This window comes from Camelus ferus, chromosome 14, assembly GCF_009834535.1.
Source record: "Camelus ferus isolate YT-003-E chromosome 14, BCGSAC_Cfer_1.0, whole genome shotgun sequence".
Classification (NCBI taxonomy): domain Eukaryota; kingdom Metazoa; phylum Chordata; class Mammalia; order Artiodactyla; family Camelidae; genus Camelus; species Camelus ferus.
The window spans coordinates 10,987,688-11,012,697 of record NC_045709.1 but is presented as its reverse complement, the minus strand read 5'-3'; the positions used below and the strand labels follow the sequence as shown (position 1 = coordinate 11,012,697).

The 25,010-nt window shown below is 34.0% G+C and overlaps 1 protein-coding gene across 6 annotated transcripts in view; it reads left to right on the top strand.

The window, feature by feature from the left end:
- INTS6 (integrator complex subunit 6) overlaps positions 1 to 25,010 on the top strand; it is an 82,324-nt gene that overhangs the window by 25,523 nt on the left and 31,791 nt on the right. The window contains exon 1 of one of the 6 annotated variants that reach the window (XM_032496209.1): positions 3,926 to 4,057. The exons of the other annotated variants lie outside the window; for them this stretch is intronic. The gene's annotated coding sequence lies outside the window, so the exon portion shown is untranslated. Of the gene's footprint in view, positions 1 to 3,925; positions 4,058 to 25,010 lie in introns of those variants that run through there. 6 annotated transcript variants of the gene reach the window in all.

Sequence of the window (25,010 nt, the reverse complement as noted above, 5' to 3'; positions counted from 1 at the left end):
ACATCTCGCCCTCCAGAAATGTTATTTCACTAAAAATATGTGCCAAAAGCTGTCAAACCTATTTTAATCGTGTCAGTAAAGATTTTTAAACAGATATTTTAAATAGTTGTTTCCCAGTACACTTAGAATTTGGGGGGACATTTTCTTTATTTTTTCTTTATTAAAAAGACCTCTAAGGAATCTTGAGGACTGTCATGGAAGTATGACAGAATGTATTAAACAGATCTGTGTAATGCATTTCTGAGTTTTCATGTTTATCCCTTAGTAGTGGTGCCTCTTCATATCAGTATTACTGGGGGCTCAGTAGCACTGTCAAGATTAGCTCTTGTCTTACTTATTTTTTAATTTTTAAAATTTTTTTTATGGGGGAGATGATCAGGTTTGACTTTTTATTTATTTTTTTAGAGGAGGTACTGGGAAATGAACCCAGGACCCTGTGTATGCTAGGCATATATGCTCTATCCCTTGAGCTGTACGCTCCCCATTCATTTGTGATTCGAGTGTTCTAAACATGTGTGTAACATTATTGTGTATGTTAATCTATCAATTCAACTTTCCAAGAACATTTAATTAGAATTTGTTGGGTGTAGATCATTTGAGTTTTCTTTTTTACCTGTATCTTTGGCTCTGTTCTCTCGCCCCTGGTTTTATTACTTCTGATATGCTGTAGAAATGTGTGTATCTGCAATTGTCAGTATTTGAAAACATGTAATTATAATAAAATGTGTAATTAAAAGATGATGTATTTCAATTTAATACCTATAGCAATTCACATTTGCAGTACTCTTTTTGAATATACTTTTTTTAAGGTCATTTGCAAAGAAAAACTCTTAAGGATTGCCTCTAGACAAACACTACAGTAGAATAAAAAGAAATGCTGGTTGATCCCTCTTTAGTGAAGCTGTGTGGCTGCAGTTACTAATTTATTGTCTAGAATTCTCTGGTAAGATGTATCAAAATAGTTTTTATCAGAAGGTGAAACAACTTTACCTTGTGTTTATTAGCCTGTCAGTATCAGTAAGCAATAAGATGTAAGGAAAATTTCATTTAGAGATGTTTCTGTTGCTCTTCTGATTCTAGCTCTTTCATATATAAATGCCTGTGATATTTAGAAAAGTAGTTTTCAAATGGCTACATCAAAATCACCTGGGTGTTTTATAAAATATACATGCTTTAGCTGTAATTCTGGAAATTTTGGGTTAGTTGATTTGGGCAGGGACCTGGGAATCTGTATGTTTGAAAGTATTCCAGTTGGTTCTGATGCACAATCAAATTTGGAATTTGTAGTTTTAGAACACAGCTTAACTACAAATGTATATATTTTTAAACTACAAAAAAGACGTAAAAATGAACAACTTAATACAAGGTCAACCTTATGTTTTGTTTAACATAAAAATCAATTCTTGACCTTAAAATTGTTAAACTTGGGAAGTGGGTTTCCAGGGGATATGAAATAGGTCATCTGTGAATTTTCTGTGTTGTGTTTGATATGGCTTAGTATCAGTTGTTGGATAGCTCTGAAATATTAACTTCTGTGCCGACTGTAGTCAAAACTAGTCAATCTGCATGTGGGGTGCTGTATTGAGAAGGACTCTCAGACCCTGAGAATGAGATGGGGTAGAGGAGGAGAGGGTACAGAGGAGGGAGTAATTAATTTATGTTATCTGTCATGTGCCTGTTATATCTGGCTTAGGAGTTTTTATCCAAAGGACTCCATAGTATTGTGTTACCCTTATTACACCTTAATCCCTGACTTGGATATTCATAACTAGCATTATTAAAATATATATGAAAATATAAAGAATCAGTGATAGTTACACTTAATTTTTGCTTCCAAGGGAGTTGCTGCTAAAATACCCTTCCATAATGAATTGTTCCAATTTTGAATGCTTAAAGTATATTTTAGATTAATTCAGCCATGATTTTTCTTGTGATGCATAGTGACTTTGGTTGCATACAAGAATAATGACATATTATACGTTTATATTTAGTACTATGGCTATATTCTGGGTAGTACAGACACAAAGATCAAATTAGCAAGGCTTTGCCCTTGGGAAACATATGGTCTCTGAGGATGGGAAATTGAATAAGCATTTTAACACTCTTGAGATAAATCTTGTGGCAGAAATAAAGAGAGAAGCTAAGTTTTAAGGAATTGAGTAAGGAATTGAGCTGTGACATTTCAGGAAGAGGAAACTGTATAAAAACATGATGGCATGAAAACAGTGTATTGGAAGCTATAAATTATATGACTATGGTAAGTGTAGTGGATGGTAAGAGGAGTGGATGCTTGAAATGTGGGTAGAGGCCAGATGATACCACCCTAAGGGGACTGGACATTATTCTGTTGACGTTTGCAGATGAGGTATTGAAGATGTTAAGCAGGTGAGTCACATGATCGGATATGCATTTTAGTAAGCTTACTCTGCCAGCAATATGAAAGAAGATAGATTTGAAGGATAGTAAACTGTGAAGAATTAGCATACTACATGCAACAACCCAGGAAAAACATGGGATGTGCTAAAACTAAGTCAGTGCTGGATAGGAAGGCAGAAATCTGAGATTCAATAGGTATGCTAGGCGGGTCCTGAAGATCGTAAGGGAGAAGAAAAGAACAAAGTGTTTGACAGAAGTTCTGAACCCAGGGTCCAGGCTTGGGCTTCAGAGGGTTCTGTGAGTTCCCTGAAATCTTATCCAGACATTGTCTAGTTGTGTGTACATTTTTCTGGGGGACAGAGGTCTGTAGCTTTAATTATATTCTCAGACAAATCAAAACAAACCAAAAAAAAAGAAAGTCATGGTCTAGTAGTATTTGAGGTTTCCAGCTTGAGAATCTGTGTTGATGTTGGTAGTGTTAACTGAAATGGGGATATTAGATAAGTAGTAGAAAGAAATATAAAATAATTGTTTGGTAAGGTATTACTGTGTTTAGGGCACTAATGTATTAAAGGAGTTAAGAGTCCACCTTTAAATAATCACCTTAAAGACGTTTTCTTACCTTTTTCATTATGTCTTAGGAAAAGTGTTTTGTATTTAAAAATAGAGTTTAAATAAACAGAATCTCTGGATTTTGATAGAATTTTTATTTTGAAGCATGTTGAATAAATAAATGTTAAGTCATCGTATTATTTGTCAGATTTTTAAGGTTTTTGTTTTTGGTTAAGAGCATAGTGTGAACATATTAAAATGCTTATTTTAAGCAAGCATGAACATTGAATTCAGACTGCTAGGACAAGAGTACTGTGTGCGGGGAGTATATCCTGTAGTAGTGTCAAGTCACTTAAAGAGGACGTAGGCTTAATTCCTTTTCTGTTCATGAGTATATAATTTAAGAACAGTAGTAGATTGGCTTTGACTGCATTGACAGTTTTCTGCCAATTAAACTCGGGTTCGAGTCAGCCTGTTAGGTGTATTTCATGCCTCTCTAAGACAGCTTACAATTTGAGAGCATGAAACAGCTGAATACATGGCTCCTGATGAGGCACACTCACCTACACCCTACGCTGTTAGTCTTTTATGGATACCCTCATTATGTTATTTAGCTGTGTTCCATAAATAGTTATTTTGCATAACATCCACTTTGAATTGTTCTCTTCAGATGTAATATAGTAGATTTAAAAAAAAAATTTCAGCTTTATCTATTAGGAATAAATGTTGTGCAGTGACTGGAACGATATTGAAACTATGATCTTTAATCAAGGCAAGGCTACATTTTGATCTAGACAAGGCTGTTTTTGGTATATTTTTCCCCACGCTCTGTCTTTTCAGGTTGAATTACTGATTTTTCCCCCTTTGTTTTGTTTGTTGTGGTTTTGATGTTTTTTTTCCTTTCAGCTAAAGGAGCAGCCCAGTGGTTTTCAAGAAGTGCCAAAGTGCACTGACTGTCTCATGATGACTGGTGCCTCAGGGAGGGTCATGATTCCTGGATACAGGATCGACCTGATCCTGGATGTCACTTCAAGCAGTCAGATCGTGGGGAAAAGCCTTGTCTAATGGCTAGCCTTCCTCAAAAGTCTGATGCTAGTCATCTCGGAAGGCCTCAGAAAAAGCCTTAAAGGTGAGCAGAGTAGAGTGTAGTTCTCTCTGGGGGCTGTGACTATTTGTTGGAGAGTATGATTCAACATAGAATGACAACAACCCTAACCTGTCAAATCCAGGTTTGATTGGTAAATTAACTTTAGTTTATAAATTTATTGATGATGATGATGAGACCCCAATTTTTGAGTTATTAGAAGCCACCCTCCTAACCTTAAGATCTATAAAGGGAGGATTGTGGTATTTCCTGGGCCCTTCAGAACCTTAGATTAGTATCTGTTGCCTTAAATGGAAACAGCTTACTATAAACAACTAAGGCACACTTTAGTTACAAAATTGCATTATGTTAAAATACAGACACATTAAAAAAATTTAGTGAGATATTCATGCTCTTAGTTTATATGTTTATCATATATTGATGGTATATCAGGCAATTGGGCTTCAGGATTTAGAAGGACATATTGGCAGTTGATTTGCCTGTTATAGTGATTTAAAAAAAAACGTAGCCACCTTTGAAGCAGTTTGGATTTATGTAACTCATATTTTATTGAATTCAATTTGAAGAATATTAGTACTACCTGAATCATTTGAATAACATATTTAGCCCCATAGAAAGATTCTTAAAGATGTTTTGAGCATTTGTGTTTGGAAAAGGTTTAATTCTAGGCCTCTTTCTCTGTGCTTTGAAGCACTTACAGAACCTAATTGTTCATACAATATATTTTTTTTTAAATTGAATTACAGTGTGTCAATTTCTGATGTACAGCACAATGTCCCAGTCATGCATATACCAACACATAATCATTTTCATATTCTTTTTCATTAAAGGTTACTACAAGATTATTATATAATCTGGATTGCTAATTTTTCAAATAAACTCTAAAACTTGTTTGTCTTAAGACTTGCTAGGATTTTTTGTTTAAAAAACATTTTTTTTAATTGAGTCCTTTATATTAGTAAAAAATAATATGGGTAACCACTATCCATGTATGTATATTTCTGCATTTAGAAATTACGTATATCACTACTGTTTTAATATTAGAAAACACACAAAAATATAAATTTTAAAAGATGAGATAAAAAAAAAAATATATGAAGGAAGTCCTGATATCCACCCTCGCCACCCCCATGCATTGTGATGTATCTTGGGTTGGCAAACTTTTTAAAGGGCCAGATAGTAAATATTTTTCTAGGCTTTTCAGCTTATATGGCCTCTCCTGGAACTTCTCAGTTCCACTGCTGTAGGGTTAAAGTGAAAAAGTTAAACAAATGAGTGTGGCTGTCTTTAATAAAATTTTATTTACCGAAACAAACTGTGCTGGATTTTGCTGGAGGGTCATAGCTGACCCCTAGAGTATACCCTGTTGTGTACAGACCATGCCTTAGACCTACAGTTGTGTTATACCTACATCTGTTAGGGCTTTTCACCATCAGTGTCAGAGTACAGCTTATCTTTTTAATGAAATGAGCAGAAGAATATTAGTAGTCAGAATGTATTCAGTTTAATTGAACAGGTACTTAATTGTTGTTCAGACACAAGGGTAGGTGCTAAGATGAGTCTGGTAAGAGAGATAGGTAAACAGTTGTGGCAGGTGTAAGAAATAAAATGATTACAGAACAAGCTGCTGAGGAAATGAGGCTGGTGCTGGAAAATGATCTCTCAAGTTGGACTTTGAAAAATTAATGCAAGTTTGGAAAGTAGATGAGTTCAAAGCCATAAAGGTGATAGAGAGCATGGAAGAACCACATATACCTCAGTGCTGATTGTTGGCAGAATATTCAAGAAGGAAGCAGCGGAAAATGAGACTGGACAGATGGGCATGGCCCATAGTGTGTGCTCTGTCAAGGAACTTGGACTTGGCCTCGTAAGTTCATGGTAACTATTGAAGAGATTTTAGTAGAGGAAAAGATAACGAGATTTGGATTTTAGAAAGATAGTGGCAGTAGTGGCAGTAGTGTGGAATATACAAGGAGTAAACATTTTTAGCAACTTTTTTTTAAAACTTCCTTATAAAAGGGGACAAATTGTTTGTGGGTCATGTTATATTAGACATAAAATAAAGAAACTTGGAATACCATTTAGCAACAAAAATGAGTGAACTACTGACATGCTACAGTGTAGATGAACCTCCAAAATATTAAATGTTGTATGATTCCATTTTTATGTAATGTCCATAAAAGTTAGTTGTTGCTTAGAAGTGGACTGGGGCCTGACTGCAAATGGGCATGAGGGATCTTTTTAGGGTGTTGAAATGTTCTAAAACTAGATGGTGGTGATGATTGTAAATTTACTGAAAATAATTGAATTGGATGCTTTTTAAAATGGGTGAATTTTATGGTAGGTAATTATATCTCAATAAAGTTGTTTAAAAATTTAAAAGACCTTACTTTTGAAATTTGTTGGAGTAAAACATATTGCTGATTGCCAGGTAATTGCTCTTTCCTCTGGATAAATACTGATCTTAAGCTGCTACAACCAAAAAAGGTGTTTTTCCCCCTAACTTAAAGGGTATACATTATAACTATATAACTGTGGGAACTACCAATTAAAATCTAGTTGTTATAAATTTTATAGGTTTCACTTTGACTTTAGTAATTCCTTAGTTTTCCATTCCTTATTAAATATCATATGAGGAGAATACTCTTATGCAATATTGGATAATATTCAAAAGCTAGAAGTAGCCTAAGTGAAATTTACTTGCTTTTTTTCCCAAGGAAATAATTACTAAAGAAAGAAGTATGATGTTTTAATATTTATAAATTATTTTCTCATAATCTTAAAAATCATAGAAAATAGAGATAAAACAATTGGAAAATAGTTAATTTTACTCAGTAAATATTTTTTGAGGGCCCTACTATGTGCTAGACACTGTTTCTTAGAAACAGATTATGAAAGATTCTTCCTGTGTTTCTTTTATTCTTGGCTGCCAAAATTTATGAAGTTGAGTGTAATCATTAAGAAAATATGTACAAAACTTAATTGTGTTACCTTTTCTTGTTTACAAGATAATGTCACATCTCAATTCCTAATTCTGTGAGAGTGAGGAAAATGAGTCTTAGTATAGCTGATTCCCAAGTAACAGGCAGAGCTAGGACTTGACCATTGTTTTTTCTTTTTACTTCAAGTCCATTGCTCTTTACACTCTAGTGTGGGATTTAAAAAAGAAAATCCCCCCCACAAATACCCCAAAACAAACCCCAGTACCTTACTGCATAAGGATAGACATTTAGATTAGTGTATAAAATTGAGAGTCCAGAAACAAACCCTTGTATTTATGGGCAGTTGATTTTCAAAAAGGGAGGTAAGACAATTTAATTGGGGGAAGAATAATCTTTTCAACCAATGGTACTGAACAACTTAATATCCACATGGAAGAGAATGAAGTTGGACTCCTACCTGACTCCATATATAAAAATGAAATCGAATTAGGTGGGCAGCCTAAATGTGAGAGCTAAAACTCTTTGGAAGAGAAAACAGAGGTGTAAATCTTTATGACCTTGGCTTAATTAGGCAATGGTTTCTTAGACATGACACCAGAAGCATAACCAAAGGAAAATTAGATAAATTTGACTTCATCAAAATTAAAAACATTTGTGCTTCAAAGAATACTATCAAGAAAAGACAGTAGTAAAAAGAAAATATTTGTAAATTATATATATATCTGATAAGGATCTAATATCTAGAATATAAAAGGAACTCTTACAACATAAAACTAAAAAGACAACCCAACGTAAAAAGTGGGCAAAGGATTTGAAAAGGTATTTCTCCAAAGAAGACATACAGATGGCCAATAAGCATGTGAAAAGATGTTCACAACCATCATTAGTCATTAGGGAAATGCAAACCAAACCGTAATGAGATACTATTTCATACCTGCTATAGTGGCTATAATAAAAAAGATGGATAATAATGTTGATGAGATTGTAGAGAAGTGGGACCCTCATTTGCTGGTGTAAATGGAAAGCGATATAGTTGCTATGGAAAATAGTTTGGCAGTTCTCAAGAAGTTAAACACAGTTATCCTGTGACCCCAAAATTCTGTTCCTTGATATGTACCCAAGAGAAGTGAAAACATTTCTGTGAAAAATGTTGTATCACCATTATAATAGCCAAAAAGTAGAAGCAGTACAATGCCCATCAACTGATGAATGGATAAACAATTGTGGTATATCCAACAATGGAATATTATTCAGCCTTAAGAAGGATTGAAGTTCTGACATACACTGCAATGTGGATGAACCTTGAAAACAGGCTAAGTGAAAGAAGTCAGAAACAAAAGGCTGCTGACTTAATTATTCCATTTACATGAAATGTCTAGAATAGGCAATTCCATAGAAACAGAAATAGTGGTTGCTAGAGGTTAGGGGTAAGAGATGCTAATGGCTGTGGGGTTTCTTTTTTAAGTGTGAAAATGTTCTGAAATTAGATAGTAATGATGGTTACACAACTCTGCCTCCCTGGTTCAGCCACTCTAAAGAAATGAAATAAAACAGATGGAAAAACTCCTATCTTTACCTCCATACACCGTATCTCCTTCTCTAGTGACTTCCTTGGTTTCCTTATTTCCTTCCACTGCAAACTGAGAAGTTGTTTGTTATCTCCTTCACTTCTCTATCTCTTTTTCATTCCTTAGCCTATTACAATCTGGCTTCTGATTCTACCTCTCTAATGAAGTCACTAGTAACATCCTCGTCTTCCAAATTCAACTATTGGTTTTTAACTTTTCTTTTTCACGATGTTTTGCCAGCACTATTTTGAACACTCTTTACTAAAGTTTCTCTTGGCTTCTGGATTTATACTCTCTTGGCTTTCCTTTCACTTTCTGCTCTGTTTTAATCCTTGGCTTTAGTTTATTTGTTTTTTCCTTAACATTTGTGACTGGTTTAATCTTAGATTTTTTTTTTTTTTTGCCTTTTTATTTGACATACTCTTTTTGGGCATGTTACTCATTCCCAGGCTTCATCCATCAGTATATATGGATTTCCATCTATAAACAGATTCCCAAGGTTGGTTTTGCTAGCCTTTATCTTTTTTTTTTTTTTAAACTTTATTGTTTTAAGTTTTTGATACGGCAAATATCAATAGAATCCATTTAAAAGCTCTTTAGGGTTCTCAATTTTTAAGCCTTCAAATGAGTAAAAGCTGAGCACTGTGGCTCTTGGTGGGTTGTGTGTGTACATAGATAGGTATTTTTTTTTGAGACATAATTGACATATAACATTGTATTAGTTTCAGGCATATAACACAGTGATTTAATATTTGTGTATTGTGAAATGATCACCATAACATTGATCACTATACTTACAAGAAAATTCTTTTCTTGTGATGAGAACTTTTAATATCTACTTTATTAGTAACTTTCAAATATATAATATTATTAACTGTGGTCACCGTGCTGTATGTGACATCCCCGGGACTTCTCTTTTAACTGGAAGTTTGTATCTTTTGACCATCACCGCTTTGCCCACCCCTACTCACCCTTATCGTCCTGATTGAGTTTTGATGCTACTTAGGCATTTTCCCTTTTCCCCTTATTTCCTACTGTGGGATATCTGTTCTCCCTAACTGGGCATGAAAAGCCCATTATGATTTGATTTCAACTTTTTCCATGGTTTATTTGGTTTACACTGACTTTAAATGCTTCACTAACACTGAACTGTCCCCATTGTTCCCTGAGTACATGAAAGTCTTATTTGTCAGGGCCTATTCCGTAATTCTGGAATGTTTCCTGTCTCTTCCCACCTTTCTCTCCCCAAAACCTACTCAGCATTTGTTGAGACACTGGTGAAATGCTACCTCCTGTGAAGCTTTTAGGCATTTAGTTGCACTTTGTTCTCTGCACTTTTAGGACTTTCTTCTTGTCACTGTTACCGCAGTTTATGTTCATTATCTTACTTGTTTACTCATCTTACTGCCAGTAGACTTTGTGCTGGGCTCCTGGCAGGCCCTTTCAGTTTGGAAACTCATAACCTTTAAGTTTCAGAAATGTAATTATTTTTTTGACATTTTTTTCCTTTCTGTGTCCTTTTTGTATGTCAGACTTTTGAGTTGATCTGTTATCGTCATCACCATCATCATCATCATTATTTATTTTTCTCTTTTCCATCTTTGTCTTTATTCTTTCTTAGAGTTTTTCTTAACTGGGTTGGTAGAGGGCTTGGTTTTTGCTGAGGTTTGTATGTTTTTTTATTGAGATGAAATTCATATAAAGTTAATCATTTTTCTTGTGAACAAATAGTGACATTTAGTACATCTTTTTAAGTAAAACTCTCATACTAGGCAGAAATATAAAGATGCTGTAACAGAGTGCATTGCTCTTCTCTAATCCCAAGCAGCAAATTCTAGGATAGGCAGATTTCTTTCATGTATCTTTTCCACCAGGTAATTTCAGTTTGAGTATCCTTGGATTTTAAACAGTTCTTCAAAATAATCAGAAAAATAACTGAGGATTATTATGGTTGTTCATGGATAAAATCTTAGGGAGAGAAAGGAAGATAAAGGAATAAATATTGAGTTTTAGAATAATTCCTACATGTATTGGGAAGGGGGAAACTGAAGTGAATCTATAAGGGCCTGATACTAGTTATATGGGGTTTTTTGTTGTTGTTCATTATGAGAGCTAAGGCTATATTTGAGAACGGAGGTTAAAGAAATGCTCAGTTTCACTGAGAATGTTAAAATATTATTTGAAACTTTTTTCCATCTACATTATCTAAGCAAATCTGAGTAATTGGGACCAGAATGGGACTTGATCCTGGAGCTGCCAGCTTTCTATTTATTAAATCACAAAGGCATTTAGCATTAGCTTCCTGTCTTTTCCTGCCTTTAACGTGCATACAGTGCCTCTTCGAACGTGTATTTTCTGCCACAAAGCAAAACAAATTGACAAGCATCTAGTTGAATTTTCAAGGATTCTGATAAGCTTCTGGAAGAATATGTTTTCTAGACTATTACTTCAACTGCTGTAATTGGGACAAAAGTAATAGTGGCTTAAGAAAATTAAAAGTTACCTTTTTCTCTCACATCAAAGCCAGAGCTGACTAGTGATCTGGGAGGTAGGGTGGTTCTACTCCAAGTTGTTGTCTAGGCCCCCAGATTCTTTCTACTTTTTTGCTGTGTCTTTGCGTTTGTTTGAATGGTTGACACAGGTTTTACGACACATCCTGGTTCAATACTACAACTAAATTTCAGCCTATGGGAAGAAGTAAAGAATGTGGAGGGCAGGCAGCTTCCTAATATGAGCATGACCTAAAACTTGTATTTGGCAGTTTGAACCAGAGTCCATCAATTAGAACCTGGCCACACTTACTGCAAAGCGGAGTAGAAAATGTAATCTCTACTTGGGTGGCTTTGTGTCCAGCCAAAATTTGGGGATTTTGATGAGAAGGACAAAAGATTAGAATTTGAGGGTCAGTTTTTAGTTTCTGAAATAAAAGGGATGGTAAAGAAATTAATTATGCTTTAAAAGCTTTGGAAACTTCCTTACTTTATAGTTTGACAGCTTGTTCTAAGTTTATGTATGTTTTTGCTCCAGACCTGGAATCATATCAAGTTCCGTGTATTCGGAAATGGTATATGGAAACCATAACCTGGGTGTTGTCAGAGGTAATCATTGCTGTTGAATTGGTCATTGTTTTCAGGCCTTTGCAATAGACAGAGTTAGCAAATACATTTTTTTTTTCTTGGAAGAAAATATGTCATGAATTCATTCTAGTGTTTTCAATTCAAATTTAAAGTAAATATTTTAAATGTACTGATCAGGGTGGAGGTGTGGGTGGTGTATAGCTCAGTGGTAGAGCTCATGCTTAGCATGCACAAGGTCCTGGCTTCAGTCCCATGAAAATAAAGAAACAAACAAACCTAATTATCCCCCAAATAAATACATAGTACAAAAAATAATAAATGTTCTAAAAAAATTTGTTTTAATAGAAAAAAAATTGTACTAATTAAAGAATGTAGACCCAGGTTTGATTCCTGGCTTTGCAACTAATTAGAATTGCAACTTAATTCTCTCTTGTTCTAAGCTTCAGTTTCCTCGTCTTTAAAATGGTAATTAATAACTGTATCTCATGGTTGTAATGGTTAAATGAGATAATAAGTACTCAAGGAGTTTTACTGTTTTATTACTCTCTTATCGTATTACAAAAGGGCGAGACTCCTTTGGTGGAGGTTAGAGAAGACTTACTCATACAGGTAACATTGGTGCTATCAGGAAAGACTGGGTGTTAATGGGATGCAGAGATTTAGTTAGAAAAAGAAAAATACCAGGGCAAGAGATTCACCAGTGGGTGTGATCTGCATTAGTTAAAACTGGACCATAGGATTCTGTTTTGATCTTCAAAAGAAAGAAAAATTTTTTGCCCTTAGAGCATTTAGTGTAACATATAATTACATAGTAATCTATGTGCTTATTTGGTTAATGTCAGCCTGTCTTCCTGCCCCACAAGGACAAGGGCTATCCTATCTCACTTCTGCTTACTTTTGTAACCCCAGGGCCTGCACAGAGTAGTCACTCAGTTGATACTTGTACCTTTCACAGCATTTAAAAATACCACAAAATTTAGCATTTGATTATGTACACATATTCTGAAATTATTTTGTTATCCCTAGCTCTACTATAGTTCAGGAACTACTAATTGACCTAATTTCTTTAAGATCAATAATGCTTACAGTACTTTAATATACTGTAGATTTTTGCCATTTATTCATTATCTGACAGCATTAGTCCTTTGTAAATTTTTATTGAAAGAGAATTAATGAATGAATCTGGTGCTTCAGTCTGTTTTGATCTCAGCCATGTTGTGAAGTGTGTGCAAGTAATTTATTGCTAAGAGTTTCAAGTACTTCAAATATCTCATATAATGAAGTCACTCAGATGCTTTCATTTTTTATGTTGTCTTAAGTGGAAGAGAGTAAGGTATATTAGATTATTCTTCTAAAGATTAAGTCTAATACTCCCATGGGAGAGTGTGTGCATGCACACACACTTCTTTCGTGTCTCATGGAAAGAATTGAGAATGAATATTCTCACCTGAATATATAGAGAGAATTTCTTAGAAAGGAGGCAGCATGGTATTGTATAAGAAACCAAACTCCAAATTAAAGGGCATATATATTTTAGAACCTTTTCTTCTCTTTCTTCCCTTTTTGTTTTTGCCATTAAATATATGATACTCAGAATTTGAATTTGCTTATATTTCTTTTGTTATTGTCTCCCTTGTTTAGCTGTAATCTATATGTTATAAAACATCACAATTTCAAGTATAAAACTGGATGAGTTTCAACAAATGCAAACATTGTGTTATTAACAGCACGATAAATGATGTAAAATAAAATATACCCATCACGCCAGAAAAGTTCTCTTCTTATGCCCTTTGCAGTTAATTTCTTTCACGTCCTCTGGAAACCATTGATAATGCTTTTTGTCACTCTGTGTGTGTGCGTGCATGTGCGTGCGTGTGTAGTTTTGCCTTTTCAAGAATGTCATATAAATGGAATCATTTAGTGTATAGTCTGTGTGTGACTCTGTCACTTAGCATAATGCTTTTGAGGCTCATCTGTGTTATTGTGTCTATCGGTAGTTTGCTCCTTTTTATTGTTGAGTAGTATTCCGTTATATATCTATATTACAGTTTGCTTATCCATTCACTGAGTACAGCAATTGGGTTTTTTCCTTTTTTTTTTTTTTTGGACCATTGTGAGTAAAATTATGTACATTGGCATGCAAGTACTTTTGTGGGCATATGTTTTCATTTCTCTTGAGTATATACCTAGGGGTGTAATTGGTGGATCATGTGGTAAGTCTATATCTAACTCATAAGAAACTGCCAAACTGTTTATTAAAGTGGCGGTACTATTTTGCATTCTTACCAGAAAATGTATGAGAGTCCTAGTTGCTCTCCATCCTTCTAACACTTGAGTTTTTTTCGGTCTTAAATTTTAGACAGTTTAGTAGCTGTGCAGTGGTGTCTCATTTTGGTTTTAGTTTGCATTCCCTAATGACTAATGATGTTGAACATCTTTACATGTGCTTATATGCCACCTGTATATCTTCTTTGGTGAAGTAAGTATTCTGGTTGTTTTGCCTATTTTGTATTGGGTGGTTTGTCCTGTTATCATTGAGTTACAAGAATCTTTCACATATCCTGGATGTAAGTTCTTTATTGGATACATGTTTTTCAAATATTTTCTCCCAGTCTATGGCTTACCTTTTCATTTTTTACAGTCTTTTAAAGAGTAAATGTTTTTATTTTTTTCTTTTTATGATTTGTGCTTTTTGTGTCCTATTTGAGAAATCTTTTGCCTAACCTAATGTCACTAAGATTTTTCTCCTGTATTTTCTTTAAGGAGTTTTATAATGTGCACTTTGACTTTTGGGGTCGTGATTCCATTAGGATTTTTATGTATGATGGGAGAAAAGTGTTGAGGTTTTTTTTTTTGTTTTTTGTTTTTGGTTTTTTTGACATACTGTTAACTAATTGAATCAGTACCATTTGTTGAAAAGATAATTCTTTCCCCATTGAATTGCTGAGACATAAAAGTCGGTTGGCCGCATAGTTGAGTGTCTATTTCTGGACTTTCTATTCTGTTTTGTTGATCTCTATGTCTGCCTATGTCTGCCAACACTGTGTCTACTACTATAGCTTTGTAAGTTTTTTTTTTTTTTTTGTTAAGTCTTGAAGTTGTCTCCAACTTTTTTTTTTCAAACTTGTTTTGTATATTCTAGGCCTTTTGAGTTTCCATATAAATTTAGAATCAGCTTGTTTTACAAGAAAGCCTACTGAAATTTTGATTGTAATTACATTGAATCTCTAAGTTAATTTGGGGAAAATCCACATTTTTACATTATTGGTTATTCTGATGTATGAGCATGGTATATCGCTCAGATTTTAAGTCTAATTTTTCTCAGCACTGTTTGTAGTTTCCTTGTATAAGTTTTGCACATATATTTTGGTGCTTTTGTAAATTGGTATTTTTTTTAAATTTTCTAGTGGTTTTGTTTTTGTTTTTTACTTTCTGAGTTTTTATTTCTTTACTTTTAATTTCTGATTGTTGCTGGTACATAGAAATATATTTGATTTTTATATTTTGACCTTGAATTCTGTGACCTTCCTAAAATCACTAGTAGTTTTTTCCACAATTCTTGGAATTTTTTGCATACAAAATCATATTGTGTATGAATATAGACAGTTTTACTTCTTCTTTTCAGTATCTGTCTTTTTGTTCCTTTTTTTGCTTAATGTACTGGTAGAAGTGGTGAGAATAGACATCGTTGCCTTCCTTGTTCCTGATCGTGGGGGTTGAAGTGGGAGTGAAACCTTTCAGTATGTAAGTGTGATGTTAACTGTAGGTTTTTGTATATTTCTTTTATCGGGTTGTGGAAGTTCTCCTTTGTTACCAGTTTGCTGGGGGTTTTTTTTGTTTGTTTTAAATCATGAAAGAATATGGGATTTTGTCAATTTTGTATGCATATGTGGAGATTATCATGATTTTTCTCTTTTGATTTTGTTAATATAGTGAATTACATTGATTAATTTTTAATGTTAGACCTGCCTTGTTTATATACATACCTACCCTTGTTATATATTTTATATATGAGGAAACTAATGTACAAAAAGTGGTGATGTAAGTAAGCAGAAATAGGAACTCAGAAAGCAGCAATCTGAAATCAATTACTCTTAAGTTGAGAAAATCTATTTTAGTAGTGTGGCAGTGTATGGCACAGTGTAAACATTAGATGAGAATCAGATACGTAACAAGGATGTAGCAAAGTGGGAGAATGTGGGTTTAAATCTTTTTCTAGAACCTGCGGTTACTTAGACAAATTTATCAATCTCTTTGTGTCAGGGTTTCCTTACCCTCCTGCCACCCCCGAAGGATAATTCTATATTTCTTTGGTTCTAGGAAATACTGTCTCTCCTGTCCCTACCCTCTTCAGCGTTTCTGAAATCAGGAGAACTTTGTTAAAGCTGGACGGTATGGACTGGTAGTGGGTCCTACTTGTGTCTGTTGATATTGACACATGGGTGTCAGTCATTTTGTTTTCACTAGAGCTGAACTGTTTGCTTTATTAGCACCTCATGTCAGGGGAAAATTTTATATTCTATATAAAAGAGTTAAAATATTTCAATTTAAATAACGTGAACATTTGGCTAATAATTACCTTAACACGAGGGAATAATTATGTTTACACAAGGGCTATTAATAAAGACAAGACTTCCCTTTCCATTCTCATTTCCCTTTCACAGAAGCTTTTAATTGCTTGAATTTTGTTGTCTTGGTTATTTACATATGCCAAACTTTTAAAAATTTTTAAATTTTGGAACTTTTAACCATACACTAGAGTAGGGAGATAAAGTAATACACCTCAGAAACTCTTATCTAGCTTCAATAATTATCTCCATTTTGCTGGTCTTGTTTCATATGTTCTGCCCCTACGCCTTCACACAGTTATACATTTACATATACAGTAAACATTTTGCGGAGAATATTTTAAAGCAAATTCCAGACATTGTAGAATTTTACTCATAAATACTTCTGTATGCGTCTTTAACATACTAGGACACACACGTCTGCAATGTTCTATAGCCTAACAAAATTTTATTTTAATAAATTTTATTAAATTTAAATTTTAAATAGAATTAATCTTAATTTAAATTGAATTTATAGGTTAATTATAGCTTGATTTATAGTTTCATATTTAATTTAATTTATAGCTTAGCAAAAATTTTAAGGTGTTTAATAAATAATATACCCAATTTATATCCCAGTTTCCCTACTTGTCTCACAACTGTTGACAATAGTTTTGTTTGAATCAGAATCCAAACATGGTTCACACATTACATTTGATTGTTAATGTATTTTTATCTACAAGTCTCAAAGAAGTTTACCTAAATTTGGATCCCTAATTGTTTATTATTATTATTATAATAAAATTTTTAAGGAAATTATTACTTTACAGTGAATTAGCATTGAAATGAACAAAAAATATGATACATACAATAGATCACCTAAGGTACACAGGCAGAGCAAATAAAGGCAGTTGAAATTACCAAATTTCTGAGAAGAGAAAAACTTTCAAAGCTGTGGGATGGTATTACGGCTTTTACCAATTATGAAGAGGTATTACTAGGAATCCAACTTCTGTCCAAAAGTCAGCCTTTTAAGGAGAAGCATTGTATCATTTAGTAGTTTATACTGAAATAAAGAGACTACAAAAATATTCTAAAGTTAACCAAATAGGAAATACAAATGAAGTTCTCACAGTCTGTGATATACCTTGAAATGACACCATTCAAACTAAAGGTGCTGTGAAGAGGTTGAGGTCATAAGCACAGGCTATAAAAAAAATATGACTATGACGTTCTGTTTGACTTTGATGTCCAAAGGGATTCAGAACTTCTAGACCCAGTGTGGAGAAGACTTAAGACTCAAGCTCTGTGAGACTCAAATGCTAAGAAACTCTATGATACGGAAAAAGAAGGAGATATGCAGCTGTATGGATAATTAGGCATTACTGTTGGGAAAACTTTTATGTACCTTTAATGTTAAATTTGGGGGAAGCCAGGAAATACATTAAATAGATGATAAACCTTAGAATCTAAGTTACAGGTTAACGGGTGTGTTAGAGGATTAAACGCAGTGATTCAAGCAGAATATTTAATTGAAACCCTGACACAAAGTTCAGTAAATGATGAATTGTCACCCTGTTAACTTATTGTGTAATTTGGGGTGGTATTTGGTGTGAACAAGAGGACTTTAGGCTTTTTCTGTTCCTACTTCTTTGAATTATCAAGAAAATGTTATTGTCATTTTTAGGGGTTACAGTCTATTTCCAGATGATAGGGATAAATATATATAATCTACTGAAGAAAGTTTATTGGTAAATTTTTATGCTTGAAGCATTAAGTGTGCTCAGTTACCTAGGAAATAATGGCTCTCAAAATGATTCATAAAGCTTTTACTGTATTTTTGGTTTTTAAGTTTCTTTACCAATGTGCTTTAAGTTAAGCTTCTGATCTAATACTGTATAATTTGTTCTAGTTTAAATGTTTTATGTTAGATTCTGAATAATTTGGGGTTCTTTTTAAACAATTATATGTATTTACGTTAGAGTTAGTAACACTGTACATCTTTTGAGAAAAGTGTTCTTCAGTTTGTGTGTGTGTGTGCATTTGGAACTTAGTTTGCATTTTTTAAAAGTCATGCTTCATATATTATAGTAATTTGTTACCATTTGAACATGTTAAATCAGCACTATGATAGTAGAGGTAGAGAAAACATCAGGGTCTTAGGGGACATATCATATTGTATATTTTTTCCTCTGTAATTGTCTTTGGTATTATTCAGTTCCTTGCTTTTTGCTTTCACTAATCTGTTTCTTCCTTTCATTCCTATTTGCCATCAATCACCCTGGTGCTTTTCTTAAACTATTACATTAGCTGCTTAACTTGTCTTGGTTTCCTTCAATCGGTCATTCCATTGCATTATTCTAAAGCACATCACTTGAGTGTGTTATTCCACTGTTCACAGTGTTTCATTGCTTTTCATTTTCTACTAGATTCCTCAGTACCCTCCACAATTTAGCCAGTCACCTTTTTTTAAATCAATCCACCCCTCTATTCTTTCAGCCATATTTATTGAGTTTCTTCTGTGAACTAGACACTCTGCTAGGCTCTGATGATCAAATGGTAAAACAAGCAGGAGGTCTAGTTGTGAAAGAAAAACATTAATTAAAATATCATGTGATAAAAATAAAACTGCAGTGATCATATATCCTACAAAAGGGAGGAATATGTGCTATGACAGCTTACAGTAATAGGGCGTTAGATCTAGTCAAGAAGATCACAGAAAGCTAAGACTTGAAGAGGTGAATAGGATTTACTACACAAAAAGTGGGAAGGATAGGATGATCTTTTCCCAAAGGGAGTATGTTTTGAAACCCAGGGACTAGAAGAAGGCTAATGTGACTTGGTGTGTAAAAGAAGAGGAATGATTGTACAATATGGGAAGGAAGGTTGGGCTTGACCACACAAGGGGTTTTGAGGCCATGCTAGGTAGTGTTACTAATACAAATTTAGTAGAAGCCATCCAAGGGTTTTATTTACAGGTTGTGGATGGAGTAGTAAAAGACAAGTGGGTTTTGGAAGACCATTTAGACTTTGTCGCATTAGTCTTGACAATAGCTTGGTCATGAAGGTTGGTGATAGTAGAAGAGACAGAGCAACAGTTTCAAAAGATATTTGGAAGGTTAAAGGAACCAAATTTGCTGACATATATTGCATTTAGGGGTATAAGGAAGAGGGAGATGGCTTCTTGCAAAACTGGATATTTTGTGATGCCTAGAGAATATTGAAAGAATACTATTTTGGATGGAGGAAAATCTTAAGTTCAGTTTTGCGCATACTTAGTTTGAAGTACCTTTGATCCATTCAAGAGGGAATGGCAAGTAGGCAGAAGAGTATTTGCTGTTAGAAAGATAATCTAAGCTGGACATAAAGAATTTTAAGATATTATCTAAGTATAGATAGTAATTGAGGCTGTGGGTAGGTGGGTTGAGGGTTTAGAGTATAAACTGGCCAAGACTTAGACTGAGCCTTGAGGGTCTGCAGCACGTAACGGTGCTAGGTGTTAGAGGTTGAGCGCAGGGCTGGAAGACAGAGAAGCAGCCAGAGAAGCAGAGGAAAACCATGAGAATATTTCAGTGTGAAAGCCAAAGTCTTTCTAAAGAGTGATAAATAGTTTTGAATGCTGCAGCGAAGCCAAATCTGAAAAATCTTCACTAGATTTAATGACTCTTTCAGTTATCTATTGCTATGTAACAAATCATCCTAAATCTTAGTGGCTTAATACAACAACGGTCTGTTATTTCTCAAGATTCTGTGAGTTGGCTTCATTCAGCTGGCGGCTTAGCTGGGGCTTTGGTGCTCACTGTTACCTGGGCACTTTGCTTCTTGTCCCTGTGACTTCTGTCTCTGCATATGGTCTCTCAACAGGCAGTCGTCTAGTTCAAGCTTCTTTACAGGGCAGCTGGCTCCCAACAGGGTGATAGTGAAGCTGGGAGGCCTGTTAAGGCTTGGGCTTGGAGCACTTTGACCACACTGTCATCTACCACCATAGCCAAAAAAGGAGCGTTGATGACTTCGTGTAGGAGTTGTTTTAGTAAAGTGGAAAGACGAGGAAATGACTAGAAGATGCATAAAAATTCCTTATCACTCCCTTACAATTTCTCTAAACTTGACCTAAAATAGGCTACTAATTTCCTGAATGCTTCCTGTTTCTTTCCTCATGTGTTCCTTTTCCCTGAATGTTGTTCCTCTATCTCCCCCATGTTAAAATCTTACACATTCTTAAAGGCTTTCTTAAAATCGTCAGTTTTTTTCCTTTTTTGTTCTTTGCTCTCTAACAATTTTGAATTTTAATTTAATTTTTTATCCCAGTGTTTGTTATTTCTTGCCTCTTACGTTTTTGATCATGATCTTCACTCTGCATATGCTCCGTAGTCTGCAAAAGGTTTTAGATTCTCAGTAAACTTCATTCTTCAAACTTACTCAGATGCTACTTCCTCTGAGAACCTTCCCTGGTTCATCTCCCAATCACTTAATCCTTTGTACCTCATGCACACTTTTACTGTTGTACATATCGTAACATACTACAATTATTTATTTACATGTTCTTGAAGGTGGGAACTTACAGTGTCTGCTGTGCTGCCTTTCTTTTAAATAACTCCTGAGTTATAGCTTGACTTGTGATCCCCATTTTTACCTTTCAAGAATAGGCCTTACAGGATAAGAGTTTAAGTTTTTGTATTAGTAATGACCTAATTACTTCTTTGATACTGTCCCAAGTTCATTGGTACTAGGCCAGTGCATTAAACTGTAAAGAAAAGTTATGGTTTGGTATGTGAAATGGAAAGTTTTTGCAAGAAATAATATATGGCCACACTCTTTGTATCTCTGAATAAGGTTATATTTACGAGGTTATATTCTGTGTGGGACTCAGTGGAAGTATGTCCATATATAAATTCTCATTATGAGTATTGTTCACTGAGCTCGATGGAGTTGTTAATGACTTCACCATATGGAATGGTTGTTTCTCTAGGTGTCAGGCAGATTTTGCAGCTCATGTCTTCGCATTCTCTATGTATGGGTACATACAAGTGACTTAGAGATTGGCTAGTTTCACATACGGGGGCAGAAAACACTTCAGCTCTTGGAGACGGGACTACCTGGTTCTGTGATCCACCACAGACGTTACAATCGAATCCCTGTTTGCGTGTTTGCATCCATATCTGTGTGTGTGTTGGGGTTGGGGGGCACAATTCTTGGCAGGACACTCACTGGTGCTTGTGCTCTGCAGCCCTCACTCTGCTCCTCTTAACTCTTGTGCTTTCCTTAAGCTCATTTATTCTTTCATTTGACAAATACAGAGGGACACAGAAATGAATCAGATCCCTCTCCCTGCCTTCTCTCAAACCGGTAGGATAGACAGCTAGGTAAATAGGTCATTAAAACTTAAAGTGGGAAGTATGATTATTAAAGGACTTATAATTTGAATTACTTCAGTAATAGAACCAGTTGGCAGAACATCCAGGTGCAAGGGGAAACTTCAGTTGGTATAGATCAGTCATCTGACTCTCATGATGGACTCTGGTGTGATCATCATCCAAGAGTCAGTTACACTGTGTGCCAGGAGAACTCTGGGGAATTAAACATGTTTTAAAAAGAAATTTATTTTATCTTCTTTCATTGTTTGCTGACTTTTATTTATTTTTACATTTTGCAAGTTTAAAAAATAGTAACATGAGAATCTTGGTTATCTGATGTTTTATAATTGTTTATCTTAAAGTAAGTTACCTGAAATGTTATCTCAAATCTTACTTATTTTGCTTGGTATAGTCCTTATTAAATCCTGAAATAATGCTATGCTTATTGTAGGTACTCAGTGAATAACTGAATAATTAAAATTTAGGTTGATCCTTAGTCCAATCTTAACAGAGTCACAAATAGTTAGGGGATCTGAATCATAAACAAAACAGATAAAAGAGAAATTGCACTTACACAAGTATTGAAGTTTGAGCATGCCTAGTAATAGACTACCACCTTCCTAAGCTGTCCATTGGTTTTGTTTTGTTATTTATAAATTATTTGCTTTTATGTCTGTCTTCACTTTTTTAAATTGAAGTATATAGTCAGTTACAATATGTCAATTTCTGGTATAGCCTAATGTTCCAGTCATGCATATGTATACGTATATTTGTCCTCATATTCTTTTTCATTTAAGATTATTATAAGACATTGCATGTAGTTCCCTGTGCTATACAGAAGAAATTTGTTTTTTTAATCTATTTTTGTATATGGTGGTTAACATTTGCAAATCTCAAACTCCCAAATTTTTCCCTTCCCACCCCTTTTCCCCTGGTAACCATAAGATTGTTTACTATGTCTGTGAACCTGTTTCTGTTTTATAAATGAGTTCATTAGTATCCTTTTTTTTTTCTTTTCTTTTTTAGGTTCCACATATGAGTGATATCGTATGGTATTTTTCTTTCTATTTCTGCTTTAGTTCACTTATAATGACAATCTCCAGGTCTACCCATGTGTCCTTTGTTTTTTATACCTATAGAGAAATTAATTGAATTCTTTTTTTTTTTAAATACGAAGTTCAGGAAAGACTCAAAAGGTAGAAAGGCAAGGGAGTAAGATAGTTCTCCATAGATAAGAAGGAGAAGTCTGAGCTTTCTCAATTTAAGTTCAGGTTACATTTCCTTTTCTGTCAGCTACCAAGATGATTATATAAGAAATCTGGAATGGTGATATCAATAAAATTAATCATTTAAAATAGTACCATAGAAAACATCAGTTATATTCAAGTAAAAATAAAACTTGGTTAGCATAAATAATCTTCTTTGCTTATTAGTCTGTTAGACTAACGCTTTGCTGAGTATAATCTTATGAAAACCCTAACAAAGACCAAAAATGTCATGGTTATGGGAAAATAATTGTATAATTGAATTACACGTGATTTATCCAATTCTTAAAATTTGTAGTCCTCCTTAGAAGCTCTAAACTTGATTATAGAGTAGAGGTTATTTGACTATGTGTTCTCCAAACAGATGTCTCCTGACACAAAATCTTCTATTGCAACTTGTCTCTAAAATGAGGATAATAATAGTATCTTTGCCATTGGTTTGTTATAAACATGAAAAGCTCCTAGAATGGTGCTTGGCATATACATAGTAAGTGCTCATTATGCTAGCTATTATTATTGTTTATTTTTATTTTGTTATTACCTATGTACTTGAGAACTGGAAGAGAACAGCAAGAGAGAGGAAAGTGCATTGTTGCCTCTTTCCATTGGATCAGAGAGTAACTGGGGGGAAAGCATAGGTCTGTGCTTTATAAAAACAAACAGTAAAATGTTTATAAGTTATACTAATTAGTGGCTTAAAATCACTAGATTCAGACATGGATGATATAAAACTTTTTTTTAAATAGTTATTTTTATAATTAAAATGTTCTTTTTCCATTTAATGGAAGTAGTTTATTTTTATATTAATATCAACACTTGATTTTTAAAAACTACAGGTTTTGGTTTCAGTGATAGGCAATATAAAGCAGTGTTTAAGAGCACAGCATCAGGGACCAGACTACCTGGGTGTGAATTCTGTCTCCTCACCATTTATTGTGTACCTTCTGGCAAGGTACTAAATCTCTCTGTGCCTCAGTTTTTATCATTTTTGTACATAGGAATTACAGTAGTGCCTGCCTCATTTGTTTGTCTTGTAGATTAAATGAATTTATTTATTTATATATATAATATATATATAGCTTAGAACAATGTCTGCCATACAATAGTAGCTACTATAGAATTGTTATTGTTAATGACTAATTTTTTAAGCATCATTAGGTATTTAAGTTTGAGTACTCTTTTACTAGTTTCCTATGATTAAGTCTCAGGAAACAGTTTTTATAAAACTATTTTTCTGTCAAGTGTTCAGAAATAAAAATCCTAGTAATATCTTGATAGCCAGTACTGTGGTTTTCCATTTCCTTCTTCCTGTTTTTCAATTTCTTCCTGTTTTTCAACATCTCTAAAAAAGATTCCTTTAGGAACATGATGCTGGTCCTCAGAACTCTTGGAGTTGCGGGACCATATTTTATTATGCATCTTTAAGTTCCCAGAACCTAAACATGCCTCCTATTTGGTTGGAGCATAAAAAATGATGAGAGAAAGCATCTATAAATTTCAAGAAATATTCTACTCTCTTGCAGTGCGTTTTAATCACCCATTAAGTAGAACCATGTATTAGAGTCCTTATTAATGTCTGAACTTTGAGGTGAGTGATTATATCTGATATACCTTTTATCGAGTTGAGGTGTGTATAAAGTTTTTTTGTCTTAGATTTTGTATAAAATAAAGACACTTATAAAGGAGGTATAAATAACTACTTAGATGAATAATATATTTGTATTTGACGATTACCTCCATATTAATATATTCTAATATTCTTGGTGAGAATAAATGATATAAAAATTTCTGCCATATTTGCCTAGTTTTGATCTTTTTTGTTGTGGATTTTTAAAAATTTAGTGAATGAAACAGAACATTATAGATAGTTAAGGTACAGTTTCTTTTGTTCCCCTACTCAGTGTTACTTCCTTCCCTCTTCCCTGTCCCAGAAGGAACAATTAGCATGAGTTTGTTGTGTAGCCTTCCAGTTCATGCTTTTTTACTTTTACTGTATGTATATGTTATACAAATATAAAACTACACTAAATAATTGTTTAATAGTGATATAGATGCTATTCTCTGTGTATCATTTTGCATCTTTGCTTCTTTTTCATCTAATATTGTTTTTGATTCAGAAATAGACTCACACTTGTACAGTCACCCAGTATAAGAAAAAGATGACATTCCAGGACAGCAGAGAAAGGATGGTCTTTTCAATAAATGGTGCTGTGTCAATTGTATA